This window comes from Phasianus colchicus, chromosome 3 (assembly GCF_987193195.1).
Source record: "Phasianus colchicus chromosome 3, bPhaCol1.hap1.1, whole genome shotgun sequence".
Lineage (NCBI taxonomy): Eukaryota > Metazoa > Chordata > Aves > Galliformes > Phasianidae > Phasianus > Phasianus colchicus.
In genome coordinates this window covers 40556392-40573046 of record NC_143438.1, presented here as the reverse complement: position 1 = coordinate 40573046, position 16655 = coordinate 40556392, and the positions used below count along the sequence as shown (strand labels likewise).

At 33.8% G+C, this 16655-nt stretch overlaps 1 protein-coding gene across 5 annotated transcripts in view; it reads left to right on the top strand.

Moving 5' to 3' along the window:
* The first annotated feature begins 2129 nt into the window (after positions 1–2129).
* The window catches only part of CCDC102B (coiled-coil domain containing 102B), a 136144-nt gene continuing 121618 nt past the window's right edge, over positions 2130–16655 (top strand). For 2 of the 5 annotated variants that reach the window (XM_090137326.1, XM_090137325.1), the window contains exons 1-3: positions 2131–2184; positions 2332–2381; positions 4382–4430. The gene's annotated coding sequence lies outside the window, so the exon portion shown is untranslated. Of the gene's footprint in view, positions 2185–2331; positions 2390–4381; positions 4431–10670; positions 10749–16655 lie in introns of those variants that run through there. The other 3 variants (XM_090137330.1, XM_090137327.1, XM_090137328.1) reach the window with 3 other exon arrangements.

Sequence of the window (16655 nt, the reverse complement as noted above, 5' to 3'; positions counted from 1 at the left end):
CACATGAAAGTGCAAAAAAGAATAGATCATATATGCTAATACACATCAAATGGGCAGCAGTTAAGTGGATGGGGCCACTTATCTACAGTGCCCAGTGACAGAACAAGAGGCAATGGGTACAAACTAGAATACAGGAAGTTCCATATGAACACAAGAAAAAGAAATATCTATGCAAAGAGGATGACAGTGCACTGAAACAAGCTGCCTAGAGAGGCTGTGGAGTCTCCTTTGCTGGAGATATTCACTACCCCCCTGAACACTTTCCTGTGTAACCTACTGCACAGAACCTGCTTTAGCAAGGGGGTAGGACTAGTTCAGACATGTCCAACCCACAACTGTAGGCCATAAGCAGCTCAGCCCAGCCCATTCTGCTGCCACCTCCTGACCAGCACTATCATGACAACTGTTCTGCCTCACTGTGATGCCTGACCCAGCCCTGGATGCGCACCCATCACTCACAACCAAACACTGGCATGCAATAGGCAATATTTGGGCTGAATCCAGGACACAGGGAGGATGCAGCACAATGCTAACTCAAGTTATGGCAAATAATGCTACATATTCTGTTTTGATGAAGGAATCTTGTGAACAAGTTTCAAGATTTCTATTGGTAATCTATTTCTCTGTATATTTGCAGCTCCATTTTCAGTTGACATAAGTATGTTGCCTGTGAATTTTGAAAAAGACATTGTAGAGTTACAAGCAGGCATTCAACTCAGCCACCTGCCAGCTTAAACCACAACATCAACTCAAAAAAGTTTTATTATGCATCTTTACCACACTTTTATCGGTTCTATCTTAACCTGAGAAAAATATCCTTCACTTCACAATTATGCCTTATTCATATCATCACTTTTTGGCAGTATGTACATTTGTGAACAACTATTTTCAAAGACGAAGCACAGGAAGAGTAATATTTCATCAGCAACCTCTGTCAAACATCTTTAGAACTCAACGAAAATTGCAACCTCTGCCATCAAACCATTAGTTTCACAAAAACAAGGTCACATATGCTACTAGTTTGCATTTGTTGCTTTTTATGTTTATAATAGAAAATATTAAAAATGAAGATGAATTTTGTTACTTATGTAGATTAGTTATATTCAATATTTCATCAAGGTTGCTCCAAAAGTAATGCCTCCTGTTTTATTATGTTGGTCCACAATATCAGAAGCAGATGTTGTGAGATGGAAGTACAGGTTGAATCTTCTGTACAATATCCAATTACATTTTACTGCCAGACGGAAAGAGAAAGACAGTCTGACAAAATGATGCCTGACATGAAAGTTTATCTAAAGCAAAGGTATATCATTGAATTCCTTCATACATTAAAAAATGGTCCCAATTAACAATCATCAACACTTGCTGAAAATTTATGGAGCCTAAACAGTGGACATGAGTGCAGTAAGACAATGCATGGTATGTTTCAGTAGTGGTAACAGCAAGTCAACTCTATTGATATATTGTTGGTGGCTGTTTTCCTCCCATCACAAAGGGTTTTAGATTTGACTACATTTTCTTGTCACCACGATTAAGATAGCCACTAATTGTTATTTCACCCACAAAAAGTTCTTTGTTTACAAGAAAGAGATCTAGGACTGTACCTTGTAGCATGCAAATTATATGCTTCAGTGTGGCCAAATCATTCTTAAGCCATTCAGTACTCCAGGCAGAGGAAAATTCTGCCCCATTTATACTAGCCAAGTAGACAGATAGTAACATAGAACCAGATGTCTGACTGGCAGAGCTCAGAAGATTACAAACAGCAGTACAGGATCCAATAGGAGGCATGCTCTCCAAGAGTTAGTACTGTATCCAGTTTTGCTCAACAGATAAATCAAGGACCTGGAAAAAAGAAAAACAAAAAAAAGCCATAAACAAAGTTACTGACAATACAAACCTGGGAAACTAACAATGACAACCACCACCAATCAAGAATAACATCCACTCTCATCCAAAACTATACCTATAAGAAAATATTCTTACATGTATAAGTGTTTTTTCAGCCCACTACTTATATGGTATGTTATCAATTGGCCTCAGCTGTTGAACCAAGTGCACTCAGTTTGAGACAGGTTTGTTATTAATCACCCTTAATTAGAAGAACTATTATAATCACAGTGTTTTTCTAGCTAGTGACGGAAGACTCTGTATAAGGGTTTTTAGGAGGCAGCTGATGTTGAAGTATGTGGGCATTTTACTATGGAGATTTTGTGGATTTTTTGTTCAGTAATCTTGTAAAAGACATGATAGTAAATTTTCAGAATTTATGTTAAAAATATCAAAACTGATAGATGAGGAAGTATTTTTTATGTTGTTTGTTTTTTTAAGGTTGTGCTGTTTTTGTTTTCTTTTGAAGATCTTTTCACTTATGGAGTGAGGTAAGCAGGTAATAAGAACTTGAAGTATTTTTCTGGATAAGCTCTTATTGTGGTATTCTTTCTTAAACTAAGATAGACAGGAACAGCTTATAAAAACTTTATATTATGGTTATGTACACTTTCTTTTTAAGGTATTAGAAAGTGTGAGATACTTGATTCAAGTGTGCTTCTGTGACTGAATTGGTTCTTTTCATTTGTGTTCTGGTTTTGTTAAATTTGTATTTTTTAAACATTTTTTCTGGGGTCTTTTTCCTATCTATAATTTCATTTTATAAGTAAAAGTTAAAATTATTGCTTTTTCCTCATTCCAAAGTAGAAAAAAATGTAATGTTTATTGATCCAACAGTCATTGATAAACAATATTGTAGTGTTGCTGAGGGGGGAGGGGGAGAAACAACAACAACAACAAAAAAAAACCAGAACAAACCAATGAAGCACTATCTCACTAAAACAATCTTTCTATCAGTTTTATGAAGAACATAATAAATATAATAAGAATTGATACGTTAACTTATTTTGCTGCGAAACTCTAATTCTCCTGATTCTGCTCCTTATCTATACTAATAGGGGCTGTGAAAGCCATGAGAGGTAGAACTGTGTCCTGTAGCTTGCTTTTCTCATGCACTTACAGTGTATTCTGTCTATTCACTCTTCAAATGAATTCCCTATTCTATTATTTCTGTGTTCTCTTTTTCCCTATTTAAGCAGTGTATGCTGATCTTCTCTTGGATTAATTCATATAGTGTAGATTCCTTCCTGCACACAGGTGCACCAACATTGGTTTGTTCCAATTATCTTTATGTTAGTTCCCACACAGAAAAGCAGAAATTCAGTTTTCATTTACTGCATCTGTGAAATGTTATGCACAGCCTTAATCATCCTTGTAACCAAGGGAATCACCATTTTCTCCAGCCACCACAATACATATCCTAATAAATAAAAAACTTTGTTTCTGTACTATTTGTGTATAACCTTTTCTTTGAAGTCAAAAGACTTGATGTTGAGTTAAAAAATTATTTCCTGACAAGTGTTATTGAATTATTTTTTCCTATATCAACTCATGCCTAGGGAACTAATTTCATTCCAAGAAATGAGTGCTGCTCTACAAGTAACGTCTCCTATTTTATGATGATGGCTCACAACATTAGAGATGAATATTGATGGTATAGCAGTAGAGAGGTGGTCTGACAAAATGGCATCTGATGTGGAAGTGTGTATGAAACAAAGGGGTATCATTGAATTCCTCTGTGCAGGATAAAATAGCACCCACTGACATTCATTGAAGCGTACTGAATGTTGATGGAGACCAAATGGTAGATGTGAGCACGGTGAGATAGGAGGTAGTGTTTTTCAACAGTGATGATGTCAACTGTGGGTCACTTCTGCTGTGACTGCAAACTTCAGACATCTACAAGCTCAGCATGCAGGCTCTTAAGCACTGCTGTTGAAAATATATAGTTAACAGTGGTGACTATTGGAAAAAAATAGTGTTTTCTAGAGAATTTGCTGTAATATGTGGTGTTATTGTGCTCTTTGTGTCTGTTGTAGTTTCCATGGAAATAAGTAGGAGGGATTACTTTCAAATCAACCTACATATATGCAGCCCAGGCAAGCCAAAAGTTTGTACACTCATGGACTAGATGATCCACAGAGGTCACTTTCAACTACGGTTTTGTGGTTTTATGGTTCAGGATTGTGAGCTTTTGAAGGCAATCTTCTACATAAGATAAAGTGAGCTTGCTCTCAAAGTTGTACCCTGTATTTAATGCATAAATTATATAATTTGATGTTGGAGGGCCATTGCACTTATTTGTTCTAAATATGTGTGACGTTAAAACTGAAAAATTTGTTAACATGTCAAACTACAATTTCATTTAAATTTCTAAATCAGAAATTATGGTATATCTAGCCATATGACAGATCCAGGTTAATTTAAAGAACAGCTTAACGTCAGAAGTGTGTGGTTGCTTTTATGTAACCTGTGATTTATCTCCTTCTAGGAGGTAAAATTTATTAATTCCAGTAAGGAAGATGAAGTTCACATCAAAAGTAAGATATCTTCTTTATTTCATCAATATATTTTAGAGCATGAAAGCGTATTAGTATCAGCATCATGAAATTTTTTTTTACTAATTTGATATCTTGTATGTTTATATATTCTCCCTTTATTTGTACACACAGCCTTCAGGAAGTTTATGTTTTTGTCATAAACTAAAATGTATGCATGAGTATGTTTTCTTCTGTATTAGAGAGCTTAGCCACAAGTTATATAATAGGAGACTGAACTTGTTCATTTTTGAGTAATGACATTGTTAAAATTGCACATAATATAAACTAACAGGTTGCCTTCTTCAGAACAACCTCAATGGATTGGCACGAGCTGCAGAGGAAAAAAGTAATCCCACTACATAGAAATTATGTGCATATGGAAAAAAGGAAAAATAAAAGAGCTGTCTGTGTATCTATTATTCTAATTATGGGACTGTTAGCAATTAGTTATTGAAGTTCAGATTTGCCAACCAATACACTTAGTCAAAGGAAAACTTCTGGAATATTTATTGTTTACCTTCTTCAGCAGTAACTTACTGCCATCTGAGTAAAAGCTAGTACTGAAAATTTAACTAAAAGTTGCATTTCTTCTTTCTCTTACGGAAAAAGCTGTTATATTCTCTGTTCTGAGAGCAGAATTGTAGCTGCTTTACTAGATGTCATATTAACACTCTCTGGGCCTGTTTCTTGTTTTGTTTATTTGTGAAGTCAAATCATAATTTCCATTTCACTTGATATAATCTCTTCGCAATTCTATCTAGATTTTATTTCATCTATTTTCTTTTAAAAAGATATAAACATGCATAGTTTAAGTTTTTAATCAGTAAAACTAAATTCATATTGTCACTGAATCTTTTTATTATGATAAATAGTTGTTACAATAGGTTATGTAATGCATAAAAATACCAAACAGTTTGTCACAGCTTTATGATTTTTGTATTCCACATCATAGCATCATGCAGTGTACTGGGGATTAAAGAGTTAATGATGCAGTTCCATGGAATGTCAGTATTTCCGATCTCTGTTTCAGAAGAGAATGAATGAGCTACAACTCCCAGAAGACCTCATTTTTTCCATTTCTATTTTCCATTTGGAGGGAAAGATAAAACTGACTAGGAATCATGAGACTGGCTTTTTTGCTTTCCATTTTCCCTACTTATCTTGCCTACAGCATTAGAGTAAGGATTTCAGTTTTGGAAACTTTCCCATTTTATTTATTAGCTTCAATTCCAACTGTATTATATATTGTATTATCTCACATTTCACTGTTAGATTTAGTAAGCATTTTTCCTTAGCATGTTGCTACTGTTTTCCTCCTAGGCCCATTTCCTTACCTTTCACTTTTCTAGGGCATGGGTCCATGGATCCCTTTGCTCCCTTGGTCACAGAACCAGGCCAAGCCAGGCCAAACCTTGACACACGTTAAAAAAAAAAAAAAAAAAAAAAAACACTTTTGACTTTCACTTCTTTCATTACTTTCTTGGAGCATGGAGAGAGAGGAGGAGGAAAAAAAGTAATTGAGCCTTAAGGTGTTTTTTTTTTAAACTTACTGCAGTTAATTTCAATTTTTTTCAAGATAGTTATTAAGAAAATTTCAAACTTGTGTTAGAAGCGTATACTTGATTAATTCTTGGCTAATGCAGTCATAAGGATGCTAACTATAGCTGAATTCTGACAAGTGAAGGCAGATCACCTTCTTAGATACTAGGCAAGATTTTTTTTTCAGTCTGTTTGTAAATAAGCTGAACAACTCAGCTCTTAAGGCTCCTAGAAGATTTCAGGTTTACTACTGGAACAGACTAGTGGTAGTCCCACCCATCTGAAAAAAAAAAAAAAAGAAAAAATTACCCCACAAAATAATACTTTAAGAATGCAGAAGTTACTAAATTAGTTTACTGGTGGTTTCAGTTTCTAATTCTGATATTAGGATTTGCTTGTGCATTTTTTTCTCATTGCAAAACTGTTTTTGAAGAATATTTTTAATTCACAACATCATAGTTTTCAGCAATTGTTGAAGCTTAATTGCTGTAGATAATTTATGGAAGAAGCCTGGTGGGAGGAGAAATGGACTTCTCTAGGCTTAGAAAGTGGTATCTCTCAACTCTAGCAATGACTTTCCTTAAGAAAGGAGAGGAGTTATAGCATAAAAAGTGGAGAAATTTTGCCCAAGAATACTTTTTTTGAATGGACACTTGCTAAGTAAGTAAAATATATATATTTATAGAATACAAATGAATATGCTTTTATAAATGTAAAGGGAATCTTACTTGAGATGTTTACATCAATTTTTTTTTTAACTTCCCCTAATACTTATGTTCTCACTTTTAGCTATCCCAATAGTTAAGGGATTGTCAGTAATAACTTAGAGTGTAGAAAATTACCCTTATAGCTTCTCACCTTTTGTCTTCGTTGTAGTAACTACAAGTTGATACACAACAGCTTTTATTCTGCTGCTTTCTTACATTACTGTCTTTGTTTTGTTCTGAAGAAATCTGTGACATCAACTTGGATCAAGTTAAATGGTACAGAATGTAGGTGTATGTTTGCCTTATCAGTGATAGGGGTCTGGATGTTGGGAAAATGCATCTTTCCATTTTTGCCATGCATGTTAGCATGTGAATGGGAACTGCTGAGTCACAGCCTGCACCTCTGATTAATCACCTGAGGTGAGCAATGAGTCAGCCAGGGGAGCACAGGTGAAAGCAATTCACCTGTGCTGCAGGAAGGGGTGGAGCCTGGCTCCACCCCTCCTAGACCCATTTAAGAACTGACTACCAGTGGGGAAGGATCTCTCTTCCAAAGATCCACTCCACTGGAGTTTCCTGAGCAAGCCTACGATACGGGTAAGCATTCTATCTGTTCTCTTTGTCTTGCTTTGCCTAACTCTCTTGTTTATTTCATTATTATAACATCTTAATATTATTTGATTATACAATATTCCTTTATACAATTTTCCTTGATTATACACTATCTTAATATTCTTTGATTATACAGCATGTCAAAATGCTAACAATAGAAAAAGAATAAGATTAAGCAAAGTAATTTAGTGATAGAAAATTTATTTGGAGTAATTGTACTGGGCAGTTTGCTACTGAAGAACACGAGGTTAAAATGTAAAATTGTTGAGAGAATAAATATTTTTGTTATACATTTCAGTCTTTCCTATGCTTTTTAAAATGACAAAAACACGTTAATCACAAAATGCAAGTTGTAAATGTCTTTTTCCTTTTCAGTAAAAAGTTCAGAAAACCAATGCAGCTGAAGATGTAGTCTCGTGAATATGGAATATACTGGACTCAATATGCTCATTCATATTTCCAATTGTCTTTTTTTTCCCAGTGAATATAATTATGCAAAATAAAATTCTATAGTAGTAATATTAGTAACTTCCCTGGAGGTGAATGTAGGTATCAGGTTAACACAACTACAATCAATTCAGTAGGTGTTAACCTTTTGGACAGTTGTATGTAGTTAGAATGGATCAATTTACCAAGGGGCTTCTCCTTAGTGAAGGATTATGCTAGTGATTTTTAAAAAAAATTTCTTTAGAACTATCTTAGATGGAAGAGACTTGCAATGATATTAACTCTTGGTTTTGCAGTGGGTGTTTATCACTTCAGACTGCTACTGGCAGTGAAATAGATAGAGGTGGGTTTGAAACTACATGTAAAGAAACAAATAGATTGGACAAAGCACTTTAACGAGAGAACATTTTAAAACTATAGTAAATATTGTTGTCTTTAGACTAATGTCAACCCTTTTCTTCCCACAACCAATTATTGGATTTAGTATGGTATAATACTTGCAGATTATTTGTAATAGTTGAGTATATCCACATATGCTGTTCCTTCTACAGTAATTGAAAAGTGATTTTTTCACTACAATTTAATTCAAGACATTTCCCTGACACTCTGCCCAGACCAAGTTCTTTTTCTATGCTTCTCCATAATTTTGGGAGTAGTTTGCATATCACTTCATGGCAATGTCTCATTCACATTCTGTATGTGATAGTCTTAGATGATTAATAACACTTGCTTTGAAACTGTGGTGATTTTTTGCAACCATGTCAGGTTGGAAAAAAAAAAACACCAAACAATAGAGCAAAAGCTTTGCAAGTATAGGAGCTTTTCCTGTAGTTCTAATTGTTCTACTAATTGAGAAAAGTGTTGTAAACTAAAATTTGTTATTGAATTATCCAAAAATATATTTTTGATATACTTAACAGTACAGTAAGATGAAATGATTGTGTTCCTGTAGTTACTGTGTATTAGAAATGAGAAAAATAGTACATTGATCCTTTCCAAAACAACAGCAAACAAAAACCACATTGTGATTTGAATTTTACTTTTGATTTAATTTTGAGTAGAGGTAATTGACTTAAAGTCATTACAAGAGCATGGCACAAGGTCTTAAATACCTTAAAAATTTTTATGTCCTCTTTAATTCTTGTAAGCCTATAGGCACTACTAAGAAACTTTCACCATCCGAATGCAGCCAGTGTTCATCTTGTTTTTGGACTACAAGAAAAAATCAGAAACTCATACTTGTTTGTGTGTTTTTTATAATCTGCTGGTTTAAAGATACAGTTGAGTGTTCCTTTACTGAAATGGATAGAGATGAAATCCAGACCATCTGAAACCTAAATGAAAATAGTCTTTTTATTAGTAACATAATGTTTTCAATATTGCCAAATTTTGTAACTCAAAATGTTGACGGCACAAATTGTTCCCATTAGTGAGAATGGTAATGCCAGAGTGACACTGTTATGTTTTATATCCTCTAAAAAAATATATGAATAAAATTTTTCAAATCAAATTGTTCTTACGGTGTTTGAACATCTTGCGGAAGTGGCTGCTGCTATTTGACTATTGAGTATATACAGTAATGCTTTCTAGTGAAAACTATTTTATAGGTAATTTATGAGGTTTTATTTACTATGGGGGAAAAAAATGGAATTAATTTGTACTTGAGGACTGGATGGGTGATGTTATTAGAGAATATTCCAGTGGGATATGAGATGTGGCTGCAGGAAGAGCCATTGAAGATACAATAAGACAACAGTTACTTTAACTTTTTTAATTTGATACAGGTGTTAAACTTTTTATATTCATAGGAATATCTAGTTTCCCCCACTTTTTATTTTTTTGACAGAGTGCCCTTCGTATGCAGTCAGTGCAGTAGAGTTTTTTGCATCACGGGTGCTGTATTATGCCTGTGTTGTTGATGGGAGTGGGAGAATAGGTATGTTCATTTCTTCAAAATAAATGCACTGTCAGAGAATGCTCTTAAGTGAAGAGTCTTGCGGCTATAGCTGCGACTCTTGATGAAAAGACTGCTTTATTGTTATTAATATTTCAGCATTTATTAATAGGGGAGTAGACTTATGTTCCTTAAAGCTATGTGTAAGGAACTTGGCTTCTCAGTCTGAAATCCTGGCAAAGAATATAGTGAGATTTTTGTAACTGAGAATATTAAGCTTTTCAAAGCTATGGCAAATATAATGTAAGCTATGTGAAATGATATCAATTTAATACCTCTAGGACCTGCCATGTAGTTGGCCTGTAGTATCAGTTTCAGAACACCAGTGGCATCATACATTGTTACATGTCAGCTGCAAAAATTTGTGAGCTTATTTGAAGAAACACTTCTTACCTTTGTATTAATACAACAACCCTCAAATTTAATGTGAATTATTTCATTTTTCAGAAATGAGCTTTTAATTTTTTCAATTTTTCCTTGCTCTGTTCTTATACAATGATAATCTAAAATAGAAATTTGCATAATGTCTGATTAATTACATAGTTAACTATGAAAATACATGTGCTAGCTAGATGATAGTCATCCAGAGGGAAATACCATCAGTTATTTAAAACTCAGGAAATCTGTATAGGACTGAGGGGCAGCATAAGAATCCACAAAGTATGGTTAAGTCTTGTGTGTGTGCTTAATTACTGGGATTAGGACAATTAATTTTAGCTTGTGCATAATATTTAGGAGGCAGGGGTCATAGTCTTCAGTTCTGAAAGATGCTAAGGAATAAAAATTGTAGAAAGCAATATTTGGGAAAGGACAAGATGGCATAACAATTTGTTGGATAAATGACTTCTTCATAAAAGAAAAATATTTTGATTTTAGTTCTGATAAAGCCTGGCCAATGGGAGTCATTCTCAAGTTAGTGTGGAGTGGCCTTAAGGTTGTAAATAATACTGTTGGCCAAATCCCAATACTGTGCAGATGAGAAAAGGATGCAGGAAATTCTGTTGTTTATGCATGTCTCTGTAACACTGCAAAGCAAGAGGAGCCCAGAAAATCCAGAGGGTAAGGGGTCTTAAGCTTGTGGACTTAATAACTAATTCTTGTATTTCTCTTTTGGGTTACTATCATGCTGATAGTGGAGAGGAAAACAATCTGAAATGCTCAGTAAAAAGTACTGAAGGTCAGAAAACAGCCTTTGAAAACCAGCTAAATTAGATCTAGCTTTCTCTTCTTTCTTTTTACTAACACCAAGTAATATTAATACTAACACTCTTTTAAACGTAGCTTTTTGCTTTTTTTCCCCCAAATATAGGATACTTGCTTACCATAACAAAGTACATTTTTAAATTTTCAAAGTGGCAGTTTACTAGCTGCTTTTCTTATTTCTAATTTAGCAGTTTGTACAAATACGGAAAGTATACTTCAATATTGAAAATCTTTTTAAAATCACTCTCAAATATATCTGGAATGGAGTAAGGTGGTAAATCTCTAGAAGTTTTTAATCACTGATGTTTTAAAAGTTAGTGTCATGAGAACTATTTGCAGCTGTTCATATTGCCTGTAATTGTTAGGGAGTGGTGTTCTCAGTATTTCTCTTTTCTAATGAATATAATCCTCATTTCTGTCAGAAAATATTGGATAGGCATAAGTAAAAAGAGTGGGAAATAAGTGTTCTTAGCTAAATGACATTATAATTCAATGAAGTCTGACTTTATTTTAGTATTACAATTTGCTGATGCTGGACAAAGATATCAAAGATTGTCATTATTTGAAAGGCTGTATCTCAGATGATGTGAGAATATATGGTTCATCTATCACCACTGAGAACAAGAGCCAAATTTCGAAAGTAATTCTGATGAGTTTAGTAAATGTATATAGCAAATAGGATTAACAGGCCTCATACTGAATATACAGTTAACTTTGTGCTGATTCTTAAGACCATTTTGTAAAGCAGTCTCTAGTATAAATAATCTTACTGCTGTAAGCCTAACTCTTCTACATTATTTATATTAAAAAAAAAATGTACATTTCTGAAGTTTTTTGAATATACTTTTTTTCCAAAATATACTGAAGATAAAATGATTTCCATAGGATGCTAGTATCATTAGTTGAAATAGACATATCTCTCCATATCTTTAAATGTTCCATATAATTCTACAAAAATTGGAGGAAAATTAATGCCTGTCACTTTTGTGTGTGTGTAGTATGCTTTGAACTAAGGCCATTCTTTCACCTTAAATATTGACTTCTGGTAGACCTGAGATAGAAATTCATCAGCAAATGAATACTGTAAAGTAGCTGGTAAGGGCAAACTGAAAGTACTGTTAATGAATTCAGCAACAAGGGGTATGGATCTTGGAATCATTTAAACCATACAAACTTATTCTGCTGGTTGACTAATCTGTTGGCTGAAGGGACTAGCAATTGTGATCCACATTAATAATTTCATACTAATAACTATTATTCCTTTAGATCTGTGAAACATAAGAAATTATCATGTTCCAAAGTACTCTAAGGGAAAAAAAAAAAAACTTCTGCCACTTTTACAAAATTTTAGTTAACACTTTTCCTCTGAATTTTCATTGGTGAGTGTGTATGGAGATTAAAGGCAACTTTCTATCAGGATAAACTACTAGTGCAGATTTTAATTCATCTTGCTTTATTTGTATAGCCTAAAAATATTTTAACAATGAAGTATATATTTTGAATTTAATGCTGATTTTACTTTCTTTTTAAAATATCCATTGCAAGTCTCTACAGTGGTACACTTGAATGAAGTATTTAGCAGCATTCCAAGGGAAACACAAACCTTACATTAATGTTCAGGCTTAATTAACTATATCAATGAACGTGTGCTCTGAAGTGTATAGTGCAGTTTTTCAGCGTTTGGTTTATTTTCATCCAATTGCAAACAAACCCCCTTGAATGCTCTGATGTCAAGAAAAAGATTAGTGTGCTGTGAGTACAAGCTCTTCAGGTTGCTTAGTCCTTCTGACAATCACTAAAAGTTTGTATTTAAAATATAAATTTAAAAAGTGCTGTATAAGCATGAACTTTCTGTTCCAAGGATCCATGTCTGTGCAACACAGGGCAAAACATGAGGGCTACTTAAGAGAGGAACATGAGATTTGTCTCCTCTAGGAGGAAGAACTTTCTCTGCCTGTGAACTATTTATATAGATGTGAAAGCTGATGTTACTTATGTCGTCGTTACTGGGGGTATGATTATTCAGTACTATTCACTCCCATAAGCGTGATCCATTTCTTAAGTAGGTGTCAGTAGATCTAAAGGTAATTATTCTTGTATGGTGGAGTTTTAAGCGAAAACTGCATCTGGAAGCAACTGTTCTAAGCAAAGTACCTTGGAAAGCAGAGATAAGTACCTTATTTGCATTTATATTAAACTATGTTGTAGCAAAATACAGAAAACAAACTTGGATAACACTGAAATTGAAATCATCAATTTTATTTTGTTTTGTTTTCCTAGCATAGATTGATTTGTAGTTCATGTACCTATATAGAGTGTCTCTAATGATTGCCTGTTCCTTGCTGTTGCTCTTCACTTTCTTTCTCAGCTTTGAATCTTCTGCTTAACTCAATGAGTTGCAATTCTAATTGCAAACTAAACATTAATCTCATTTATTTGCAAGGGCTACTTTAATGTTCAAGTTTTTCCTATATTTTCTAAATAGATCGTTATTGCAGTTACAGTTATTTTGATTGAGCTTATATATAATAAAGACAGTGTGCAAATTAGTTTCTGAACAGCACTTCTATTGTTATTATAGTCCATTCCTGTTGTACAAACCTTTTTGGAGGGCTTTCTTTAATTTTCCAAGTTGTTTACATTTTCCTGTGACTTTTTTTTTTCACGAGGTATTAACAGGATTGTGCAAGTCAATTTGTTCCTTATTTTACTGACATGACATAGAGGTATATTAACATGTAGAAAATGAAATGCTATCTAGAAATTAATTTCCTGTTAAGGCATGATAGAAACCATATTCCATGTTCATTTGGAAAAGCAGGTTTCTGAGCTAAGTACACTTTTATTCCTGTTCCATTTTTAGTCTATGTGGTAATATATCATTGGCTGATTTATTATGAAAATGATCCTCCCTGAGCAGCCTGATTTTCTGGGCTCATGCTGTTTCTAGGTCTGAGTTACATTAGGTTAAATGAGAGAAGTTTCATGCCAAATCCCATATTTAATGTCAATCACATTACTGGAGGAATACCAGGGAAGAAGTGCCCAGAAAGCTCTTATTGTTTTTGCTTTAATGCTTTTAACCTGTTTTCAGTTTACTTGAATGTTTCTCCATAACTTTTGTAGGTATAACTTTTGGCAAAATCATGGTAACTTCTGTCTGGAGTAAAATATTCAAAAGAAATTTTGTAGAGGAGCCATGCTCAGTAGTCACTATGTATGCAATTAATTTTTACCTCTTTTGGTGGTGCCTACTTCTCTGGGCAGTGGGAGGATAAAGAGATTCATGCTTCTCTATGAATCTGTGACCACTATCATATACTATGTGGTACTTCATGGATTATTTTATGTTGCTCTTGTAACAGTGGAACTATGGCTTTTGTAATGATATAAAATATCTCTCAGTACATTTCCTTCATATTAGTGGAGTTGGAAACATCATAAAATAATGTGAGAGCATTAAATACCACCAACCCTTGAACTACTGAAAGACAAAAGATTATAGTGTAAATATGCTGCAGTGGTTAAAGAAAACTGAAACCAATTACATATAAGTGTCCAAGAAGTAATGCCCTTAAAGAAAATTCTTTAAAGACCTAATGGCTTCTAAAATTATTCTGATAAAATTGAGTGCATCTCTGTACAGCAGAATTCTGTTAATTCTTACCCAACTGAATTAGAGTAGTTGAGCAAGCCAACAAGCCAAAGGAATAGGCTCTGACCCAGAGAAAACAAAATATTCTTGAGCATTCTTATGTGGGTGGGAAACTCACCAGTTTCCAAAGTGACACTGAGCAGTGTTTTGAACAAAAATTGTTTTGTATCTTAACTGTTGGAATATTTTATCTGAAAAAAATGTGTCAGATGTCTGTGATTAATTTTGTGCTGCTTCAATATTATGAAATTGCTTTTGAAAGTAGGTCATGTTTTTAGTACAAAAAGATCATGAATTATTACAAGTATAACTATTATCTTAATCAGAATATACTTCTCAGGTATTCTCAAGAGCTTTTTAAAAAAGCAGGCTTTAAAACTTTTTTTTTTAGGGCAGTTAGTGCTTTACATCTTCACATTAGAAACAGAGATGTGTCCACTCAGTGTTTTGTTACAAGGGAGGGGAAAAAAGTCTATAAATGAAAGTGGACCTATCCAGTTTAAACTCACTTTTTAACTCAGTAATATATAACATGTAAAGAGATCTGAGATAAACTTTAAAAATTAAACTTGTGATAATTTTTATTCATATAATGAAACATTTGCGTATGTTTAAGTGACCTTATACTGTATATGACTTTTTTTTTGGTAAAGTTCTGCTCAAGTCTTTTCTTTGTTTGCCTTTTTCAACTTCGTTTTGCACCACAGAATCATAGAACGGCATGGTTTGTAAGTGACCCCCGTGGTGCGCAGAATTGCCACCCACTAGATGTGGCTGTCCAGGGTTCATTCAATAAGCTGCATCTGAAAACAGGCTCAGTCCAACCTGGCCTTGAGCACCTCCAGGTATGGGGTATTCAAAGTTTCTCTGGGCAAAATATTTCAGTGCCTCACCATCCTTTTGAAACTGGAAGTAGCCAACTGACCTGATTTATAGGACAATCTGAGGAAAATGAGTAAATTAGATCTTCTCTTAAGCCCTCAGAGTTGTCTGGGAGTAGGTGAGCATTTTAGATTCTGGCTGTATCTAATCAGAGGCTCTCACAGAATGTGGAAGATAAATTTAACATTTTAAGATGAGTAGAAAAAATGTTTTATTGTATATTGCTGAGGTTACTAATGGCTGAGAAAGGAAACCAATTATTGAAAACTGAACCACAACACTATGATCTCAAGTTTGAATAACTTACCAAAAACTTATTTTAAGTTCATTTGAAGATATTTGTTTCAGTTACCTTAGATTCATTTATAGGCTTCCTGAATTAAAATGAACAGCTGAAGGAGATTTTTAGCTTTGTTTTCTCCTTTAATTTTTACTTAGTTGACTTCAGTGTTTGCATGTTTTAAAAAGATGTCTAGAACAGATTATGAATATCATGCCCAAAGGCAGATCTAGCCTTGTGGAATGTCTTGGATATGAACTCCCATATATTTCTGAAGCCTTCTGCATTTCTTTGAGGGAGCTTTCCCTCAAAAGTTCAGGGAAAATCCACAAAAGGTGATCAGTATGGCATCAAATAGCTATCCAAATTAATCTATCATTTCAGACAGCTTAACTCATCACAAGATCCTGATTAGTATCAGCACAATAATAAGCAAAGAAATTTTAATTGTACAACAGCAAATCATCTTTTCAGTTATTCTTGCAAAGGGAGAAATCTCTCAATGTGTCAGAGTAATCAATCAAACATGGAAGATGGGAAGCACGTTTAGTCTAATAGAATAGAAGAATTTTGAATAAGAAATAGGTAGGAGTTCAGATGAACTAACATCTAAAATGTTTTTTTCCTCAGACATTTACCAGTTGTCTGATATAACCATAATTATAAAACTTCTGTCTATCCTGCCATAACTCTTGTCAAATACAGTTTGCTTTTAAATGGTAGTAAGCCACAGTGATACTTTTATAAAATAAGAGCTTTTATTCTGTTCATGCATCTGTTGATGTCATAGCAGTAAATAGCAGAAAAATGTAAAAGGTGTCTATTCAGAAGCAGGAAATCATATGAAGTTTGCTGGACTGACCATTAACAAAAATCATTTTCCATTTTCAAACTAAGACTTAAATTGTTCTGAACTCATACAATTACAGTTGACTAATAAAGAGGA